We start from the raw sequence: 21179 nt of genomic DNA, 5'->3' as shown, positions 1-21179 counted from the left end.
GGGATTAGTAGCAGCTTTCTTCCTTTTAATCTCCTCCAACTTTTTCATAAGAATTGCCTCTTCATCTTTCTCCTCATCTTTCTCTGTCATTTTCTTCAAAACACAATCTTTGGCGTAATGATTCTTTCCTCCACAGTAATAACAGCTGACACCAGAATCCGCTTCCACCTTCGCCTCTTTCTTTGTTTCTTCAGTCTTCGGCTCCTCCCTCACTTTTTTAGAACTGCAGCTTCCCTGCCCATTTCGGTTCTTATTGGTAGGAAACCTCTTATTGATGAACCTTTTGGGATTGGACACCATCATAGCATAACCTTCTGAAGTTAGATCATAGTCCCCCAGGTTCAGATCTTCGTCTTCTACTGCATTCTTACTTTTAGACAAAAGGGCCAAGGACCCCAAGTTTGAGACCACACTCTTCTCTTGCATCACTATCTTTTCTTGGGATTTCAGAATTCCCACTAGTTTCGCCAGTGAATAAGATTTAAACTGTTCATGTGCTTTAACCATTGATACGACCATCCGCCATTTAGATTTTAGACCATTTAAAAAGGTAACCTTCTGTTCGATCAGTTTTCTTTCAATGTCATGTTTGATCATCTTGCTGAGAAGATGATTAAAGCGATCAAACGTCTGTGTAACAGACTCATCAGGATTGTGCTTGAATTCTCCAAACTCAGACAGAAGCAAGGTTTGAATTGAGTGCTCCAAGTCTTCATCTGTGGAATACAGCTCTCGCAGCCGATCCCAGATTTCTTTAGCAGTACTGCAGGAACTCACCAATCTAAATGTGTCAGATTGAAGAGCGAATCGAATCAGTCTCAATGCCTTGATGTTGTACTAAAACTTCTCCTTTTCGTCCTGAGCGACATCTTTCACATCCTTCAACAGATCATTATACTCCTTTTGAGTTTTAATAATTCTGGATGTTTCTGAATGAGCAACTGGTCCAGACACGATGGCTTCCCATATCAGATACCCATTGTCTTCAGATCCAATGACGTAGTCTTCGAAATGATGCGCCCAAACTTTGTATTCTTGAGTGTAAAGAATTGGAATCTTAGTTGTAGATCCTATACTGTTTGAGATGTTGATAGGATTAGATTGAGAATCGTCCATGCTTGATCGTTTAACCTGTTGCAAGATCAGACTTGTAATACGTAATATTAGGGAAAAACAAATAAATAATGAGATACATCAATTATGGAGTGACGGATCAATAAATATCAGTAAATGCGGAATAAACCCTAATCACTTCTTTCACAGAAGAGATGTGTATGAATTACACAGCCTCCTTCTATGAGACCAATTGATGAGTTGAAAAACTCTATGATCGTTTAGATCTTCAAACAGGTTATTCAGAAAAATACTAACTGAAAGATCAAACACAAGAATGAATCACAATATGTTAGATGCTTCAATAGATTCACGCCTCAGCAGAGCTCGACTAAGAACTTCCGCTGTAGAGGCTATTTAGGGTTACAAAAGATCAAAGATTAAATCTGCTCAAAACGTTACGTACTAGGATGCATGCAAGCACCTATAAATACAAAACCCTATAAAATAACTCTCGGATGGACATGCCCATACTGGAGTCTAAATGGTCTAACTAGCGAGAACAAGACACAACACCTTTTGGACCTAACAAAACCTTTCAAGACCATTAAGACTCCCACTGGCTCCTTGACATATAAGATTCCCTTGTTAAGAAACATTTCTCGACAAACAAATATTCAAGAGTTAGTGTAGTTTTTATCTAGACAAAACTTTTCACATAATTGGTCCTAGTTGGTCTTCGTCTTATCTAAGACATCACAATTTACCAATTCAAATGTGCCAGAACAAGAAAAACCCTTTTTCCAAACTTCACATTTGACAAATATTATAGCCCTTCTTAAGACTTATCACCTTATTCACAATCTTGGAGTATAACTCTAAGACTTGACATTGGAATGAAGTATGATTGACTTCTTGATTTAACCATTTTCACAATTCTTGTCTCCTCTTCTTAAACATACAAATTTTACTAACAATCACTTAGAGGATCAATTGAGATATGGTTCTTAATCATTAAGTCCTAACACAATAAAAGGTACTCTCCTTTCTTCTTAGAACGGAGAAACTTTTATCTTTCTGCCTGCTTGAGTCTTCTTATTCATTCTGCTATTGATCGAAACTCTTTTAATCAATTCAGAATTATACTTAATCTTATAAGTATAACCATATTCACTAAACTTTAGTAAATCATGACGAATATCTTTGTCACTCTTGTGGTGGACTTGATCAACACATAACTTTGTGTACTTGATCTCATAGTCCTTCACTTGACACTTTGTCAAAAACTAGTCTGAATTTCCCAAATGTGATAGTTTTCATTCATCATGCAATACTTGTTGCACGATTCCGAGTTCCTATCAGCTTGAAACTTGCGCGATGAGAAACTCTCCCTATTTGGTAAAATTTTGACACTTTCGCAAGTAACCTAATTAAGAATCAAACCCATATTGCTAATAGTAGAAGTACAGACACATCAACTTTTTTTCATATATGCCATTACAAGGATAAACAAATAAGATAAAATCCAAAATTTATTTTATTCATCAAAGCAGCGGAAAACATGTCCTTACAACACAAAATTCAAATGAAAAACTATGTGTTCAAATACTCCTAAAAAATCTATCATAACTTCCCAAGCTCAAAATCTGATCTTCGAATCCATGCGATCGTAATCCATTTCTTCGTGATCAGACTCATCTTGCTGTTCAATCAACCTTTTTTTTATCCTGCAAAACATGCAAATGTAATCTTATCACATTATGTATAAAGAATAGGAATTTAATGGAGTTATATAATGGACTTTGTACCTGAAGCATAGCCACACTTCTTGACTCTTCCATCTCTTAGACTATTCAGTTCCTTTGGGCAGCTTCGTATCCACTTCCCTTTCCCTTGGCAGCAGAAACATGTCGCTTCTCCTAGAACATCCACGGAAGCATGGTTGGTTGATTTACTAGACAAATATGCTCCATTACTTTGCCAAATCATTTCTGATTCGGCAGCAATAAGCATGTAAGTTAAGTCAATGAGGGTCGCATCAATGTCCATCATATAATACTCTCTTTCGAACTTATCATATGATTCAGGGAGTGACTGAAGAACCCAATCCACAGCCACCTTATTGGGGAAATACGCACCCAACATAATCAACCTATCGATGTGTGATTTCATCCCTAGGACGTGAGCACACACGGGTTTACCATCTTCATGTTGCATTGCCAAAAGGGTCTCGGTGATCTTGAACCTTTCAAATCTTTGATCTTGTGGGTCGGGGAGAACAACGGGAGGAGGAGGAGGGAGTGAGATCAAGCTAGTCGACATTGATCCTTTAATTTGGAACAAGCTATCACTTTTAATGGGAACACCTTTTCCTTGGGATTCGGGGAGACCACGGTTAGAGTCAGATATCTACAAAAAGGGAGAAATTTCAAGTTAGTTGATTGAATCCTTAATGAAACACCCAAATGAGACATTAAGGCTAGGATCCAACAACATTATTTACACATTAGAAGAGGGATGCCGTAATCCAACATGCAAATAATTCGGAGGTAAGTAAATGACGATTCACTAATTGTTCACCATGAAAAACATAAAGGCTTAAGTTTTAAATGTATTAATAATTCCTAGATTTCCTTTGAGATTCATTGAACTTTTCAATGGCATGTTAAAATCTCGATATGCCCCTCTCGTTTGTGACTAGGATGCCGAGGATCACAAAGTGGGTGTGAATAACCATGCAAATCTACATGGTGCCCTCATTGTTACAATCACCTATTCGATGTGTCGGTAAACCACACACGCTCCATCGAACTATGACAAACATTGAGTCACCCTTTGCCACATTTTCTTAGAACTAATTAGTGTACCGGTTAACCACACACGCTCCACTAACTTCTTAGCAAGGGTGCAAAGTGTAATTTCATGGGATTAAATCAATTTCACTTTTTCCTAAAGTAACTAGGATTGGGAATTTGAAAAAGCGTTTAGTTACTTTACATAGATTCATTATACTTATTAATGAAGAGATGATTACTCTATCCTACCCGTTCGGCTAACGACTCTCCACCAATCAAGGAAGCGGTGGGTAAGAGTGGATACCCATTAAACGACCATTTTGTAGGCCATAACCTTATACCCCTCTTATAGATCGGCTTCGTGAATGAGGCCTACTAACGGTAAGACTAGCATTTAAGTTATACATATATAATATTAGACTTTTAATGTTATACATAGTGTAAGGGTGTATTTTACACTTTTAAAATACTAGATGGTTTAAATTTTATAAATTACACTTAAAATATAAACCTTTTTCATTATGGATTTATTAACTCTCTTTTAATCAAACACTTAATTAATTTAATAAAACCATAAGGGTGTAATTTGAACTTTTCAAAATTACGGTTTTAGAATTTAAAACTTTTTCAAAATTAAACTATTAATCAAACAATTTAAATTCCAAAACTTGAGGGCAAGTTTTGAAACTTTTCAAAATAATTGAGTTTTAATCTTTCTTAAAATTTTCAAATTTATGACATATAAATTAAAATTTTAAATATTAAAACTCTTGATTTAATAATTATCTTGAATTAGACTATTAATTTAATCATAAGGGATTATCTAAATCATGAGGACAGTTACCATTTATACATTTAAGATATCCTAATCCCTTAAATGTCTCTCTTGATAAGGTTAAGATAATCCAAAATCTTCAATTACCATATATAACAATTAAACGATAATTACAAGATATGGGATAATCCAAATCCCTAAAATTTAGGATCTTATCTTGGGGAGGAGGCCAATTTCGAAAATCAAGGGGTTATGACAAACCCTAGATTTCGAAATCTAAAGGTTTAAGGAAAGGATTTGAAAATCTTTTTCAAGCTTTTGTAAATTATGGTTTGGAAACCCTAATCTCGAAAATCCAAGCCTACTAGGGTTTATTGGCCATAAACCCTAATATGTCCAGTTCATACAATTGAATAATACTAATTGAAAACAAGCTAACAAATGGCTCTGATACCACTGATGGGTTTTATACAAACAATCCTATGTGTGCATGCAACCCTAGAATTGGATCTATGTTTTCACTACTAGATACACAACATTATGAACACATAAAGAAACCCTAATGTGGCCTACAATTTTTGAAATTAACCAAGAAGGTTAGAACACATACCTCTTGTTGTTATATTGCAATAACAACTCAAATCTTCAAACCGTAAGTCTTGAAAGCAAGCACCACAAGTGTAGTGCCTCTAATGGCTCACAAACACCACAAGCAATTGGAGAGGCTAGAGGAGAGGTATATAATTTCGTCCCTAGCAACCCTTGGGAAGGCATGGACGAATTTCATTAGCCAAGGGGTATTTTTATAGGGTTGGGATTAGGGTTTCCGTCCTTATCCTTATCCAGTTACTTGCCCACCAAACAACCACAAGATAAGCCTTGAAAAACCCTTATCTCTTGGGCCTTGGACGATTTCAAGGATATCCTTATCCTTGAATTCGTCCATCCTTTAACAAGGATAAACATTGCCCTATTTTGCAACTATCACATAATTACAATTCAGCCCCTCTAGTTTAATCAATTACACTTGATCACAAAATTAATTCCTGATTAATTATTGACCAATATTAATTAAACAAATATGATTTCTCCTTTAATATATTATTCTTATAATATATTAATAAATCATATTAACCTCTTTCTCTATTATTTCTCCAATCAAGTTGCTTTGGTGAAGGCAACCCAAAAGGACCATGCACAATCGGGTCAAGTACTTGACAAATATGGTTACGGGCTTAGACACTAATCCAACAATACTGGTGGCCTAACATGAATGAAGAACTTGCTACCTTCGTGAGTAAATGCCTTACTTGTGCAAAGGTTAAGGTCGAATACCCGAAACCCTCCGGTTTACTTCGACAACCAGAGATATGAGAATGGAAGTGGGAGCGGATCACTATGGATTTCATAACCAAGTTGCCCAACATAGCGGGTGGACTTGATACCATATGGGTCATTGTCGATAGATTGACCAAATTTGCACACTTCCTGCCAATCAAAGAAACTGACAAGATGGAGAAGCTTATGAGAACATACATTAGGGAAATAGTACGACTGCATGGTGTTCCTATATCCATTATCTCCGATAGAGATAGTAGGTTCACTTCAAGGTTCTGGCAGTCACTGCAAAGTTCCCTAGGAACAAGGCTAGACATGAGCACAGCCTACCATCCTCAGACCAATGGAAAAAGTGACAGAACCATCCAAACATGAGAAGATAGGTTGAGAGCATGTGTGATCGAATTTGGGAAGGCATGGGATACTCACTTACCCCTGATCGAATTTTCCTACAATAACAGTTATCACACAAGCATCAAGACTACTCCATTTGAAGCCCTCTATGGCCGGAAGTGCAGATCCCCTCTGTGTTCGGCTGAAGTGGGTGACACCCAGTTAGCTAGAGGACATGTTCCTGACAGCACTCTCACAGGTCCATAAATCATAAAAGGGAAACAACAGAGAAGATCGTTCAGATTCATGAACGATTGACAGCCACTAGAGACCGACAGAAAAGCTACGCTGACAAGCGAAGGAAACCTTTGGAATTCCAGGTGGGAGACCGAGTCCTTTTGAAAGTCTCACCCTGGAAGGGCTTGATACGTTTCAGTAAGTGTGGGAAGCTAAATCCAAGATACATAGGGCCTTTCGAGATTCTTGCTAGAATCGACCTTATAACTTATAAACTCAATCTACCCAATGAACTCAGTAACGTACATTCTACATTCCACGTCTCAAACTTGAAAAAGTGTCTGTCCGACAAGACTCTTGTAATCCCACTCGAAGAGATCGACATCAACGAGAGTCTCAACTTCGTGGAAGAACCTGTAGAGATCATGGACCGGGAGGTCAAGCAGACGAAGCAAATCTGCATCCCGATTGTGAAGGTTCGCTGGAATGTCAAGTGAGGACTGGAATTCACATGGGAGTGTGAGGATCAAATGAAATTGAAATATCCTCATCTATTATCTTAGTTATTTGAAACTACCTTATTTTCTTAGACTTTAATTTCGGGACGAAATTCCCTTTAACAGGGGGGATGATCTGACATCCCGAAATTTTCAATTGTACAGACTCTAAAGTCAAGCACTTCAATTAAAATCCAATTACATTTTTGCTAATTTTTAGCCAGTTTAAAGTCTGTTTGAGTAGTTTTATTTATTTTTCATGAATCGAACGGATAAAAGGAAGTGTTTTCTAGAATATTGGGATAACAATGGAACAACCAACACCTTAGTTAGGTGTTCATGGCCAAACAAAGGGAGTTTGGGCCGTGAAATCATGGCTTAGACGTGAGTTTACTCCCCAATTGGTTCATTTTTCACTTTCACCCTTAAGAACACTCCCCATTCTCTCTCAACTATCATCCCGTTCTTCACCCGATCTTCCGAAAACGTAAGTAATTCTCGACTTGAATTGTTGTTATAACCTAATATCTAGTAGTTATACGTCATTTTATCCATTCATTATTACCTTTTATCCAGATCTTCAAGCGTTCTTCAAAACACCAAGAACACTAAGAACACACACAAGTCTTCTTGGACCTTAAACACCCAATCGAACTTCTATCTTGTAAGTACACTTGCCCTAGCTTCTTGTGGGCTTAATATGAACTTGATAACACTTGAAAATCATCAAGAATAATAAAAACAAAGGAGTTCACGGCCAAGGATGTTCTTGGGCCGTGAACCTCTCTTAAGGTGGCTAAATGGACCCTAGTTCCTTCCTAAGCCTTGGATGCCAACCTTGATCCTTCCTAGGAGTGTTTAAGACCTTAAACAACAATCAAAACTAGTCGGTCATAAACACATAAGGATATGGTCCTTAGAACGTGAACTCTACAACCAAAACTAGTTGTCCGTAAACACATAAGGATATGGTCATGGGCCGTGAACTCCATAAGGAGTGGTCCTTGTGTAACGCCCCGGTTTTTCTCGGTATGTTTAGTTATTTTAATTTAATTATCCTTGTAACCTTGGGTTAATTTATTTAACCAATGTCTGATTTCTTATGTTATTGGACTCTTTTGATCATCTTGTAAACTCCTTTTATTGAAGTCCATGGGCTATGGGCCTATTTGCAAAGTCCATCTAGTAAATAGTACTTAATGTGTAAATTGAATCATTTGGAACACACACAAGGAAAACACTCTAAACCCTCCCTCTCTCTCAAAAATCGTCCCTCTCTCTCTCTCTTTGGGATCAAGAGCAGCCAAGGGGCTGTTTGGAGCTTAATTCTTGTTCATTTCCAGCCTTGATTCGTATTGGTATGAACCTCCTTATCCTTTCTTACAAACCTTGTTCTAGTTTTATGATTTCATCTTCACCTCTTCTCCTTCTTATTTTATTTGTAATTGTATGTTATACATCATTTCAAGATCCTATCTTCACCCCATATATGGTGGATGATGGATCTAGGGGATTACATGTGGCAAAAGATCATGGAAACCCTAAAAGGGAGAATGATGATTTTATGTGCTTACGTTTATTTTCATGTTGATTATTATTACATCCTTGTGGCTAAATGAAATCCTAATGATCCCTAACCCTTTTTAGTACCACCATTATCATGGGGACTGAATTGGGATGATGAACACATCTTAAAATGTGTTTCAAAAGGAGAAGGATGGATAAGCCAAAAAGGAATCATGGGTGGCTACGATTCTGTTTTCCATCAGATATGTAGTCATTTTGTAAAAATCATATCCGGAGCTCTAGAACTCAAACGGACCCCAAACCAGTTCCAAAAGTTCACAAATTTAGTTGGCTAACTTTCTTAAGAAGGACAACCTCACTGATAAGGGCTTTATCTATGTGAAAGAATGGCATCTTTTATGTTAGGTCTGATCCGGGTCTGTTCTGATATGTCATTTTGTTTTCATCATTTCTAAGTCTTGGAAAAGGATCCAGAGTGATTCCAAGTTTCTATATGTTCCTTGTATTATGAATTTAAGATCTGGAGAATATGGGGTGTTATTTCCAATTACAAATTGGTTAGAATGGATCCACACTCCAGGTCAGTGGGCAGTCACCAGCTTTTGCTAGTGCTGTGATTGTCCACAATGTGAATTTTATATCTGGAGTTTAAGAGATGCTTTTCATTCAATTCCAACTCTGAGACTTTCACTTGTATGTCCTTTACTTCTCTTAATTTTATTTTGGAGGAATTCTACTCACAAGTTGGGTAAAATTGGCCAACATCACTTGACTGTATTGTTGGAGACAGAAGTGATACACCATTTTGTAAAATTCATATTTAATTCATCTTTTGGAGTTAGAATGAGTTCTTTATAGTTGTGGAATCCAGAGAAATCATAGTTTCCTATAAAATTTAGTTAAATCTACGTTTCTGTTTTAGATTTTGGAGTAAATCCATTTTGAACAGCAGGTCTGTTTCAGAGACCTTGTTGTGATTACTGTTTTCTCAACTCATAGCTTCATTACTTCTCCTTTCTAACCTTTAGTCCTTCTTAGGTGAGGTTTTGAAGTTTGATCAAGCTTGGTAGAATTATTTGATTGTTAGCCATCCTTAATACTCACTCAAGGTGAGTTCTCTCACACCGTTGTATTGATGATTGTGTTTGCTAGTTAGCTCGTGTGTGATTATTTGAATTTATTATAAAAGCATGCTATATAAGTATTGTTTTAATTCGTACATGTGCACTGTATGTAACTAATTATGGATATGGGGAAACCACCAAAGGATACGGATTTACCGGTGCGGTGGGTAGGTAAGATCACCAACGTAATACTCTTCGTGAGGTGCGGTGATTAGGGCCAAATGATACGGGATATTCCCGGTGCGGTTCAAACCTACAAGTCCTTCTCGTAATATAGACATTGATTCGTTCTTTGCCTTTTTCATTATAATTGGAAAATGGATTAGGGCTCGTAAATATGAATGTTAGTACAATGTCAGTGTTTGAATTCACTAAGCTTCGTGCTTACGTTTTTCCCTTATAACTTTTCAGGTGTTAAGATTAAAGAGGCTAAGGCTTGACATGGAGCACCGGGACATCGCTACTAGTTATTTTTGTTGGGACCTTATTATTATTATTACTTCCGCACATATTTTATATGATTATTAAGTTGATGAATTATGTTACGACTATTTCTGTTGTTTTAACTTAATTTAAGATGGGTTTTAAAAGTTTAAAATTTTTGCAAAAATTTGGGTGTCACACCTTGGGCCATAAACTCCAATGCCATGCCATACTACCATTAGATGCAACCCGTTGGTACAACACTTGAATCAAAGTGTTTCCATGTCCTCAGGTGTCTTAACTTGATTAATTAGTGGTTAAATGTCTAATTAGATAAATATATGTTTATTATATGTTAACTAGGATCATTGGGTGTGTTCAAGTCCTCACATGACACCTAGCACCTTATCCAACACTTCAGTACAATCCACTCACTGCAGGTGAGTTTATACCCCTTAATTAACCTTTGAAATGTAATTCAATGTTTTTAAATGCTTTTATGGGGGGGGGGGGGAGGGGGAATACAAGTTGAATCATGTTAGTTATTAGATCAATCACATGTGATTAATAACTAGCATACAAATGGATTTTCTATACTTTAAATTGTTTTACCAAACAAATGACTTCAAACTGCTTATCAAACCATTTTACATATCAACTCTTTATCAAATTCACTTTTTCATACTAAACCATTCTTTTTTGATTTTCAAACTTATATATTGTTAAAACCATGTCTACTATATATATAGTTATATAAATAAGGTTTGAAAGACTTAGAACTGATAACCCGCTTTACTTCCTGTCCTTGTTTGGTTGTGGTCGTTGAATCCTTAGTTATATATTATGTATATATGTATAGATATAAAGACTTTTATCTCAGTTTAATACATTCAGTTATACGAACAAGTCTACTAATAAACTATAATAGGTATAGTTTAGGGTTATACTACTTACTACTTCTAGTCCAATGAAGCATACAAGAGTAAGTTCATTCATGAGTCACTACTTACTATTATGAGAACTTACACAACTATACTATGATGAGAACTTATACAACTATACTATTATGAGAACTTATACATTTATACTATGATGAGAACTTATAGAACGATACTATGATGAGAAACATTACATTCATTACACAAGTACATACATTACATATACAAGTATACTATAACATAAATGTGATCCATTGTAGCGGAGCATGCCTTCATCGTCATGGCCTGAGTTGTAACCAGAATCTCTTGGAAGGAGAGCGTGAGTTTGCGTATAGATCTAACTAGATTGACTATCCTACACCTTACTGCTAACTATAGTGGGACCGGAAGGTCTTCGGGTGGCAAATGTCATACCTTTTGATGACTTAGATTGTCGTGTTTCATAGTCGATAGTATGGTACAATTAACTACATAATACCTTGATATATATATCCGGTTTAAGACAGTTAGTACAGCAATAGTTCCTATAATACAACACTACAATACTACGTTAATTTACCCTTTATATTTATTTGGTGATTACTTCACTGAAACATTAATGTACAAACTATATTTGATAATGATAGTTACACTTGGGAAAATTACACACTTTTACAACAAACAAACATACAAAATAGTCATGCCTTGGTAGAAGGCTACTTTTAGTAGAAAAGATAGGATTTTGTAGGGGTTACAAACTTTTACTAACACTTACAAACATTCGAATACTTTTACTACAAACGTTTACAAATGCGTACTTCAAACACTGTTTCAAACATTTTGATACAAACACAGACATTAAATACTTATGAACTCACTAGCTTTAATGCTAATAAACTCTTTCAAAATAACTTATATTCTTAGGTCATCAATAGACAGGTACCGATGCCAGCTTTTGAGAAGATGGAACGCATACAAGACTCATCTTATATTTTGATTCATATTTTGGTGTCTTATATACTACAGAACACACTTGTATTAAAATTATAATTTTAATGCAATGAATGATGTTGTTTTCTTGTTTACTATTATAATGTGTTGTGATACTGTACATGACGTCCTCCGCCCCAAAACGTTTCCGCCGTTCTAGGTTTTGGGGTGTGACAGACAAAGACCAAACAGATATCTGAGCTCTAAGCTCATTTTAATCTCTTGACCTCTAGCTACTTTGATCTAAAGAAGAAGCTTGAAGAATATCTGTGTGTTAAGTACAAGACTACTACTGATGAATATAGAATTAATCTTCACTCTCAAGCTCATCCCATTGTTGTTCCAACTACTGATACCTCACGGGTCGTGAATCATTTCAAAGAAGAGCCTATTCATGCTCCACATATTTTAGAGATCATTTGGGATAAATAAGAGAAGGCTGCCAAGAAGGGACAAATCTTATTCAAGAGGAGTTCTGACAAGAATGCGCCAGGAAATCAGTCCAAAATCATTGTTACGGACCTCGAAACCGTAAGGTTTAGAGAGACGTATGGTGATAGGTCAGGTATCATCTCTTGGGGTTTTCATGATCCACTGAAATTGTGGATTCTTCGTAGAAAGAGCGGAAATACAGAGCTCTACAAGGACTGTCATGAGTTTAACTCTTGGACCAGAGTGGATCTTTCACAGCTATCTCAATCTCCGTTCTCAAAGCTGACCGATAACCAGCAAGCAACAAGCTTCAAGCACTTCATGGAAGACCAAGTAAAGAAGGGATTTCCAGCTATGAAGACTGCTAAGTCTGTGATAATGGATCATCTTGATGTTATTGATCCCAAGACTGGCAATCCACTTCAGGTGGTGATGTGGCCTACTGCAAATCAGGTTAAACAAATTCCAGTGCTTCAAAATTACTCGGATGGATCTCTAAGCTCTATGATTTACTGGGTGTTTGATGAAACCACAACATCTGCTGTCATTAACTGAAGGAGGGGTGCATTCATTTATATGACAGAAGGGATTTGTACCAGTTTGGAAAATGGGACATTCACCATTTCAGTCATTTCCAGATTCAGGTTGTTGAGGAGATTTTTGAGTCTGCTGCGAAAGAATATACCACGATGGTTGCTGAAATTATCAACAAGCAGATGTGGAATGGGGCGATGGGGCTGGATGATGTAATGATCATTCACAAAGATTGAGTTAAAGCTAGCACCAAACCAAGGGGTTGATTGAAGGGTCCAATTAGTGGTTTGGTCTAGGCTTTCCATGTAATAGGTTCTTTTGGTCATTTGATAGCAGATAGTATTTTGTTTGGAGTTTACGGTCACTGTAGTGAGTTTACAGACGTAAGCCTGTTTACGGTCGTAAACCTAAGGCTGGGCCATGATAGTATATATAGAGGTATGCTAGGTCTTTTGTGTTTGTTGATGCCTCGGTATTCTCAGCTCTTGTAAACTGCAAGTTGTACCAGACGTGATTCTAATAGAAAAGCGTGTGCAAGCTTGTTTGATTATCTATTCTACTCATTCTTATTTGATTAACTGATTGTATTTGCTGTTTGATCACTGGTAAGATCCTTTCAGGACCTTACAATAATTCTCCCGCATTTCAACCTCCGACTCCAAAGGTATCTCCTTGTTACACATGACCTTCATCTTTATTTCCATTATAGCTACCAAACTCTCAATATAATTCATAAATATCATCCAAATAAGCCACTGGCTCACCGTCCATCACACACTTTCGCAACTGAGAGACATGGAAAGTGTTATGGATCTGACTGAGCTCTCTCGGCAAGTCCAACCAATTGGCTACCTTTCCTACTCTAACGATCACACGGAATTGTATAATAGACGAGGGACCCAACTTTCCCCTCTTACTGAAGCATATCACACCCTTCGATGTGAGACCTTCAACAGTACCATATCGCCAATCTAAAATTCCAACTTTGATCGACATCGGTCGGCATAGCTCTTCCGCCGACTCTGAGCTGTCTGCAATCTCTGCCTGATCTACCGAATAAGCTCCACATTCTGAAGGACCATTTCGGTCCTTCTCCTGACCCTATGACCAACCTCTCCCTAACATACCAGGGTATGATATATCCGACCATACAAGAGCTTAAAAGGTGGGGCACCAATGTTGGAGTGGTAGCTATTGTTGTAAGAAAACTTTACAAGACCTAGGTAGGAATCTCCACTCCCAGCAAAATCAATGACACAAACCCACAACATATCCTCGAGTGCCTAGATGGTCCGCTCACTCTGCCCATCGGTCTGTGGGTGATATGCAGTGCTTAAATGTAGCCTCCTGCCCAATTCCTCATGGAACTTCTATCGAAATTGGGAAGTGAACAGAACATCTCGGTCTGAAATAATGGAGACTAGAACCCTATGACAAGCAACAATCTCACATACATACACATCGGCCAACTTTTCGGCCGAAAAGCTCTCCTGGATGGCCAAAAAGTGGGAACTCTTGGTCAGTCGATCCACGATGACCCATATAGCATCAAAAGCCTTGGCTGTCTTCGGAAAATTGATCATAAAATCCATGGTCATATGTTCCCACTTCCATATGGGAACCTCCAAAGGCTGTAGCTTCCCATGTGGCCTCTGATGCTCGACCTTGACCATCCTACAGGTGAAGCACTTGACATACGAGGCTATCTCCTTCTTCATACACGACCGCCAGTAACTCAATCTCAATTCCCGATACATCTTGGTGGCTGACGGGTGTATAGAAAAACGATACTTATGAGCCTCTTCCAGCACTATCTACCTAATCCTACCATAAACTAGAACCCACACCCGACCACACCGGGTCAAAAACCCGTGACTATCGGTGAAAAACCTATCGATATCGCCCCTGATCCTCTCTTGTTTCTAGTTCTCCTTCCGAACTCCCTATAAATGTGCCTCTATAATCAAACCCAAAAGAGGAGTCAATGAATATCCTCCTATACATATCCTAACAGAAGTTCCAGCCAACTTGTGGCTCAAAGCATCCGCTACCACATTTGCTTTAGCCGGATGGTAAAGAATATCACAATTATAATCCTTGATCATATCCAACCACCTACGATGCCTCGTGTTCAGGTTCAGCTGGTCCATAAGATATCTTAGACACTTTTGATTAGTGTATACAATACAATGGACCCCATAAAGATAATGTCTCCAAATCTTGAGGGAAAACACCACACCCCCTAACTCCAGGTCATGAGTAGGATACCATGTCTCATGTGGCTTCATCTGTCGCAAAACATAAGCAATCACTCGTCCCCTTTGCATAAGGATCTCCCCCAAACCAGTGATGGATGCATCATAGAATACCATCAAATCCTCAGCAACCTCTGGAAGGGTCAACACCGAGGCCTCATATAACCTCAGTCGCAACGTCTCAAATGCATACTGCTGCTCCGGGCCCCACCAAAAATACACTCCCTTCCTCATCTGATGGGTGAAGAGTACTGCAATCTTGAATAATTCCTGAATAAATCTCGATAGTATCCTGCCAAACCCAATAAATTCCTGATCTATGAGGTAGATTTCGGAACCTCCCACTGCATCACAGCCTCGATCTTTACCGGATCAACCAAAATTCCATCACTGTGACTCTCACCTGATGATACCTGGACCTCAGATCGATCTTAGAGAACCAAGATGCACCCAACAACTGATCAAATAGGTCCTCAATCCGTGGAAGGGGATAAAGCTTCTTCACCTTTAACTTGTTCAACTCCCAATAATCAATGCACATCCGGTTTGAACCATCGTTCTTCTTGAGGAACGGTATCGACGCTCTCCACGGTGAACTGCTTGGTCTGATGAACTACTTGTGCAACAACTCCTGAAGCTGAGAGGACAACTCTTGTATCTCAAGAAAGGGGCAATCGGTATGACGCCTTGGCAATCAGAGCCGCACTTGGCACTAAGTCAATCCTGAACTCAACCTGCCTCTCGGGAGGCACACTGGGTAACTCCTCCGGAAACACATCAGCAAACTCCCGGACAACTGGCACCTCCAAACCGATGTCTGCTCCCCGACCCGAGTATTAACCACATAAACAAGGTAACCCACACACCCATTCTGAATATACTGTCGAGCCCTGGCAGCCGAACAAAACCCTGAACCAACCCTAGTACCCTCTCCATAGATGGCTGGTTCTTCTCCACTAGGGGTTCGAAGATTTACGGCGAAACCGGCACGACACTGTGTAATGTAAAAATTGAATTTTTGATAAAATAATTTTTAGACTTTATATCTAAATGAAACGAATGTCAAAATCCGACTTCGTATGAGGAAGTTATGATTTTTCTAAGATTTGGCATAGCATTACACAACTTGAAATTCGAATTTTAGATCGATCAATTTTTAGCCAATGCAACCTAAATGAGAATTGAGTATCTAATTAATAGTAGTGTAACCATAAAAAGACAGATGAAAATGGACGTTGGATGAAGAAGTTATAAATTTTTAATGGACTTTTCTTGTCCTGAACTGTTAAAAAATATAACTTTAAAAATAAAGTAAAAATTAGCCGACGGAGTCTAACTGAAAGTTTTAGAGTACGTCTCCACCTACGCATGGATATAAAGAGCGTCAAAATGGAGTTCATATGAACGAGTTATAAATTATAATAGCATATTTATGTATTAAAATAAAGTATAAATCATATATATATATATATATATATATATATATATATATATATATATATATATATATATATATATATATTGATGCGTTTTGAGCAAAACATCATTCCTATGGTGTACATGAAAACCCTAATAGCTTTTGGATCTAGTTTGTCTAATGAACATGCAATTGAATATCCAAAGCTATAAACCCTAGAACTAGCATACAATTAATCATATTAACATAAGAATGGGGTTTTAGATCTTACCTTGATTGTTATGTAGCAATAACAATCTCAAATCCTCCTTGTAATGGCTTTAGAAAGCTTAGAGTCACAAGTGTCACTCCTCTAATGGCTCACAAACACCAAGAGCAACAGGATGAAGAATGAGATGAGAGGAGGCACCCAAAAACGTGTAGAAACCCTAAGGAATTAATTGGCCATGTTTTTGGTGCCATAGGGGTCCTTAAATAGTGAGGCTATTAGGGTTATCTAACAAGGAAACCCTAATTTGACGGCTTAGGCCCTAAGCAATCCATGGACTCCCTCCTTAGAGGCCTTGGACGATCTCTAAGGGTTTCCCCATAGAATTCGTCCACTCCATCCTCTATGGACTCCGTTAGCCTAATATTCAACTATCACACAATTGATAGTTCTAGTCCCTTTTATTTAATTAATGTCTTTTAGCCACAAAATTAATTCTTATTAATTATTGACTAATATTAATTAAACAATATGATTTCTCCTTTAATATATTATTGTCATAATATATTAATAAATCATAATTAATCATCTCTCTCCATAATTCATCCTATCAAGTTGCTTTGGTGAAGGCAACCCAATAGGACTATGCACCACCGGGTCAAGTACATACCAAAATAGTTATGGACTTAGACACTAATCCAACAGTCTCCCACTTGGATAAATTTAATAACTATTCTCCGTATGACTTCAGATCCTGACTGCAATCGTAGCTTTCAGAAGCCGTTGTCAACTCTGATCTTATCAGAAGTGTGTCCTGTAGATAAGGGATTATATATTACTCCATTCTAGATATCGTATAGACGTGAGACATGAATTTTAATCATTCCCTCTATACTATTTCCCGACTTCCGATTTATGATAACTGACAACAGACTACAATTGAACACATCAAATTAGTTTCGGCTTGGCCAAGCACTTATGTGCCATCACTAAATCATCGAGGGGCCCAAAGATATCGTTTTATCCAACTTTGGATAAAAGGAATGGATAAACTTCGACTCAATGCTTACTTGCATTTACTCATTGAATCACACACAACAGTAATGTAACAACCCAAAATTTCATATCACTTCTTGTAATCTAATTTGATCAACCAAACGTCGTTTCCAATTTCGTTTCGGATTTCACCATTTTAATGAAGTCATTAACTTGTATATACCTAAAATGACTTAATGGGTGTCTTAATACATTTAGAAATCATTTTTAACACCCCACTTTAGTGAACGGAATATTCCTAGAATTTACCGTATCGGGTTACGGTAACTTAATCGAGTACGACCAAAAGCCTCGCCTAACGTCAGTATCGGGTAGAATTCCGTCGTGTCCAATTCCCGAACACTATATAAAGTGCTTTAAGACTCCATTTGAAGCCTTTGGCCATTTTCTCAATAAACTCTCCCAACCTCTCTCCTCAAGCTAGAATTAAGGTCCAAATCTCAAGTTTAAGGCTTCAAATCTTTGAGGTAACCTCCCTAGCTTGTTATTCAGCCTCTTTAGACTTCAATTTGATGATTTACTTAAGTTTTGGGACCAAGAACATGAGTTTACGGCCAAGGAGCAAGCTTGGGCCGTAAACTCCACTAAATGGGGTTTTTAAGCCAAATTTACCCTTCCAAATCATAATTGGGACTTAGATATGACCTTGAGGCTTGCAAATCTAGACTTGGAACACACTAAACATGAATTATAGGGGAAAAAAGAGAGTTTACGGCCAAGGCTCCTTCTTGGGCCGTAAACTCCTCTTAAATGGGGATTTAGTGCCTTTAAACATGTCCAAATGCCTTGAAACTTAACCAATGGCCTTGTGGTAAATCCTAGAATCATCTAAAATTGGTTTGGAGACCTTAAACACACCAAATGACCTACATAAGTGAGTTTACAGCCATAGAACTCCTCCTGGGCCGTAAACTCCTATAAGTGTGTCTAATGATGCCTTAAACCACCCCAAAGGCTTGGATAAATTCCTAGAATCACATGTGATTGTTTTAAACATCAAAAACTAAATGTTTCTTACCCATATTAGAGTTTACGGCCAGAGAGTGTGCATCTGGGCCGTAAACTCATATAAAGATGTTAAATGAAGCCACAAGTTGATACCAAGCCTTAGAAAATTAGTTAGAATCACATGTGATTATCCTTTGTAGTTTAAATCAAATTTTCTTGGCTATGGGTGAGTTTACGGCCGTAAACTCCAAGGTTGTGGCCGTAAACTCCCTTCCAAGTGGTATAAACTCATGTAATCCATTCCAAGGCATTTTAGAAATCCATTCTAGCAATCCCCATGTCCAAACAAGCCATTAAACACCCAAATTCACACCAACATGAGTTTACGGCCGTAAACTCATGTATGGGTGTGTTTTGTGGTTGTAAACTCCTTTATATGTTTACTTTTGGAGAGTAAACTCAAGTCCCAAGTCCCTAGTGCCATATTACGTCCGAAGATGTCACCCGGGTCACTCCAAACGCTCGTTTTGAGGTGTTTAACCTCGTTGGAGTGTAATGTGTCATATAATTAGTGAGTATAAATCTAATTAGTATTATATGGACATTATTACATTCTACATAGGGACATCGCGAGTAATCTGGCCCCGAACCCACGCTTAGTATCCGAATCAGTTGCGATTCCTGAGTCTGGTGAGTTCATACCCCTACCCTTTTTCATTGTTTTCACCGTTTTCAGGGGGGAACAGAAGCAAAGTACAAGGGTTCTTGTACTCAAAAATTATTTTGTGTGTGTGTGTTTCACAATTCATACGCTTTTAATACTGATATACACAACTGATAACCAGTAGAACATGCAAATCACATAAACATTTATTTGTGAAATGGGTTTTATAAACTGTTATGTTTTATATATTTCACAAATGGTTTTCCATATTTTTATCAGTTGAAAGCATGACATTAGAACACATGAACGATATAATATGTACACTGTTTTGTCCTCGGTAACATTCCACATAGACACGCGAATGGAGGATTATCATATTATTACTAGCAAATTTGTTATTCCTGTATGATTGGAGACATGTCCTCGGCGAACACTCCATAGAGATACGCAAGTGGAGGACTACACCCGTAACCAGAATCTCTGGGATTTAGAGAGCGTGACTTTAGTGTATAGATCTATACGGGGCCGACTACCCCACACCTGGATGGTAGCTACAGCCGAACCGAAATGGTTCAAGGGTGACGGAAGTCATAAGAATTATGGACTACTTATTGCCACAAGATTGTGGACTACTTATTGCCACAAGTTCAGTCTTTAGTACGGTTATGGAACTCGCAACTAGGATAATAGAAATTTACTTATAGTAATAATGAACCACTTATTACAGTTTATAGATAACCAGGTTTCTGTTTACATCTTTCACATCTTTTACATCTTTTACATTTTTTTTACATAAGATAACCAACATTCAGGAAGGTATGGGACCTTACTGGGAAACCTCATACATAACCAGGTCTAGCAGAATACATCTTTCACATCGAAAACCAACATACAGGGAAGCATGGGGCATTCCTGGGTAACATACATACAACCAGAAAAGTGTGATAAAATGAATAACATTACATCTTTTACAATAACTAACATTCAGGAAAGTATGGGACTTTCTTGGGAATACACTGGTTCATAAACGGAATAGAACAACGAATTGCATAACCAAGCTATACTTTACTTTTATGAAACAACAACCAATTTTTAAGAAAATGCGGGATTTTCTTGGCGTGTGTTACATTTTCAGAAACAGAAAGGAAACATAAACAATTTCACAAAACAAAACTACTTATGAACTCACCAGCATTATGCTGATTTTTAAACCGCTTGTGTTCTCAGGTCAACGATAGTACAGGTACCCGAAGACTTACTTGATCCAGGAATGGTGTGCGTGCTAAGCTCGTTCGTTTTGTTAATATCTATACTATGTATCACAACTGTATAAACTGTGTCTTTTGTAACAAATTGTAAAACTTTTATTATGTAATGTAATGTTTGTTTCACTTTACTTACTATGTACATTGGATTTGATACTCAACATGGAGTCAACCCCGGAAATGTTTCCGCCTTCGGTTTTCGGGGTGTGAAAGATTGGTATCAGAGCCCTTGTTTATAGTGAATAAAGTATACCAAATCTTACATGGTATAAGACTATAAACACTAAAGGGCCTCAGTGCTCTGAATTAAAAGTATTTTCAAACTACAAGTCTTTTTTTTAAAAGTATACAAGTATACCGAACCGTCGAGATCCTTAACTATAAGTAGAAC

This window comes from Lactuca sativa, chromosome 5, assembly GCF_002870075.4.
Source record: "Lactuca sativa cultivar Salinas chromosome 5, Lsat_Salinas_v11, whole genome shotgun sequence".
NCBI lineage: Eukaryota > Viridiplantae > Streptophyta > Magnoliopsida > Asterales > Asteraceae > Lactuca > Lactuca sativa.
Note: the sequence above shows the minus strand (reverse complement) of the source record.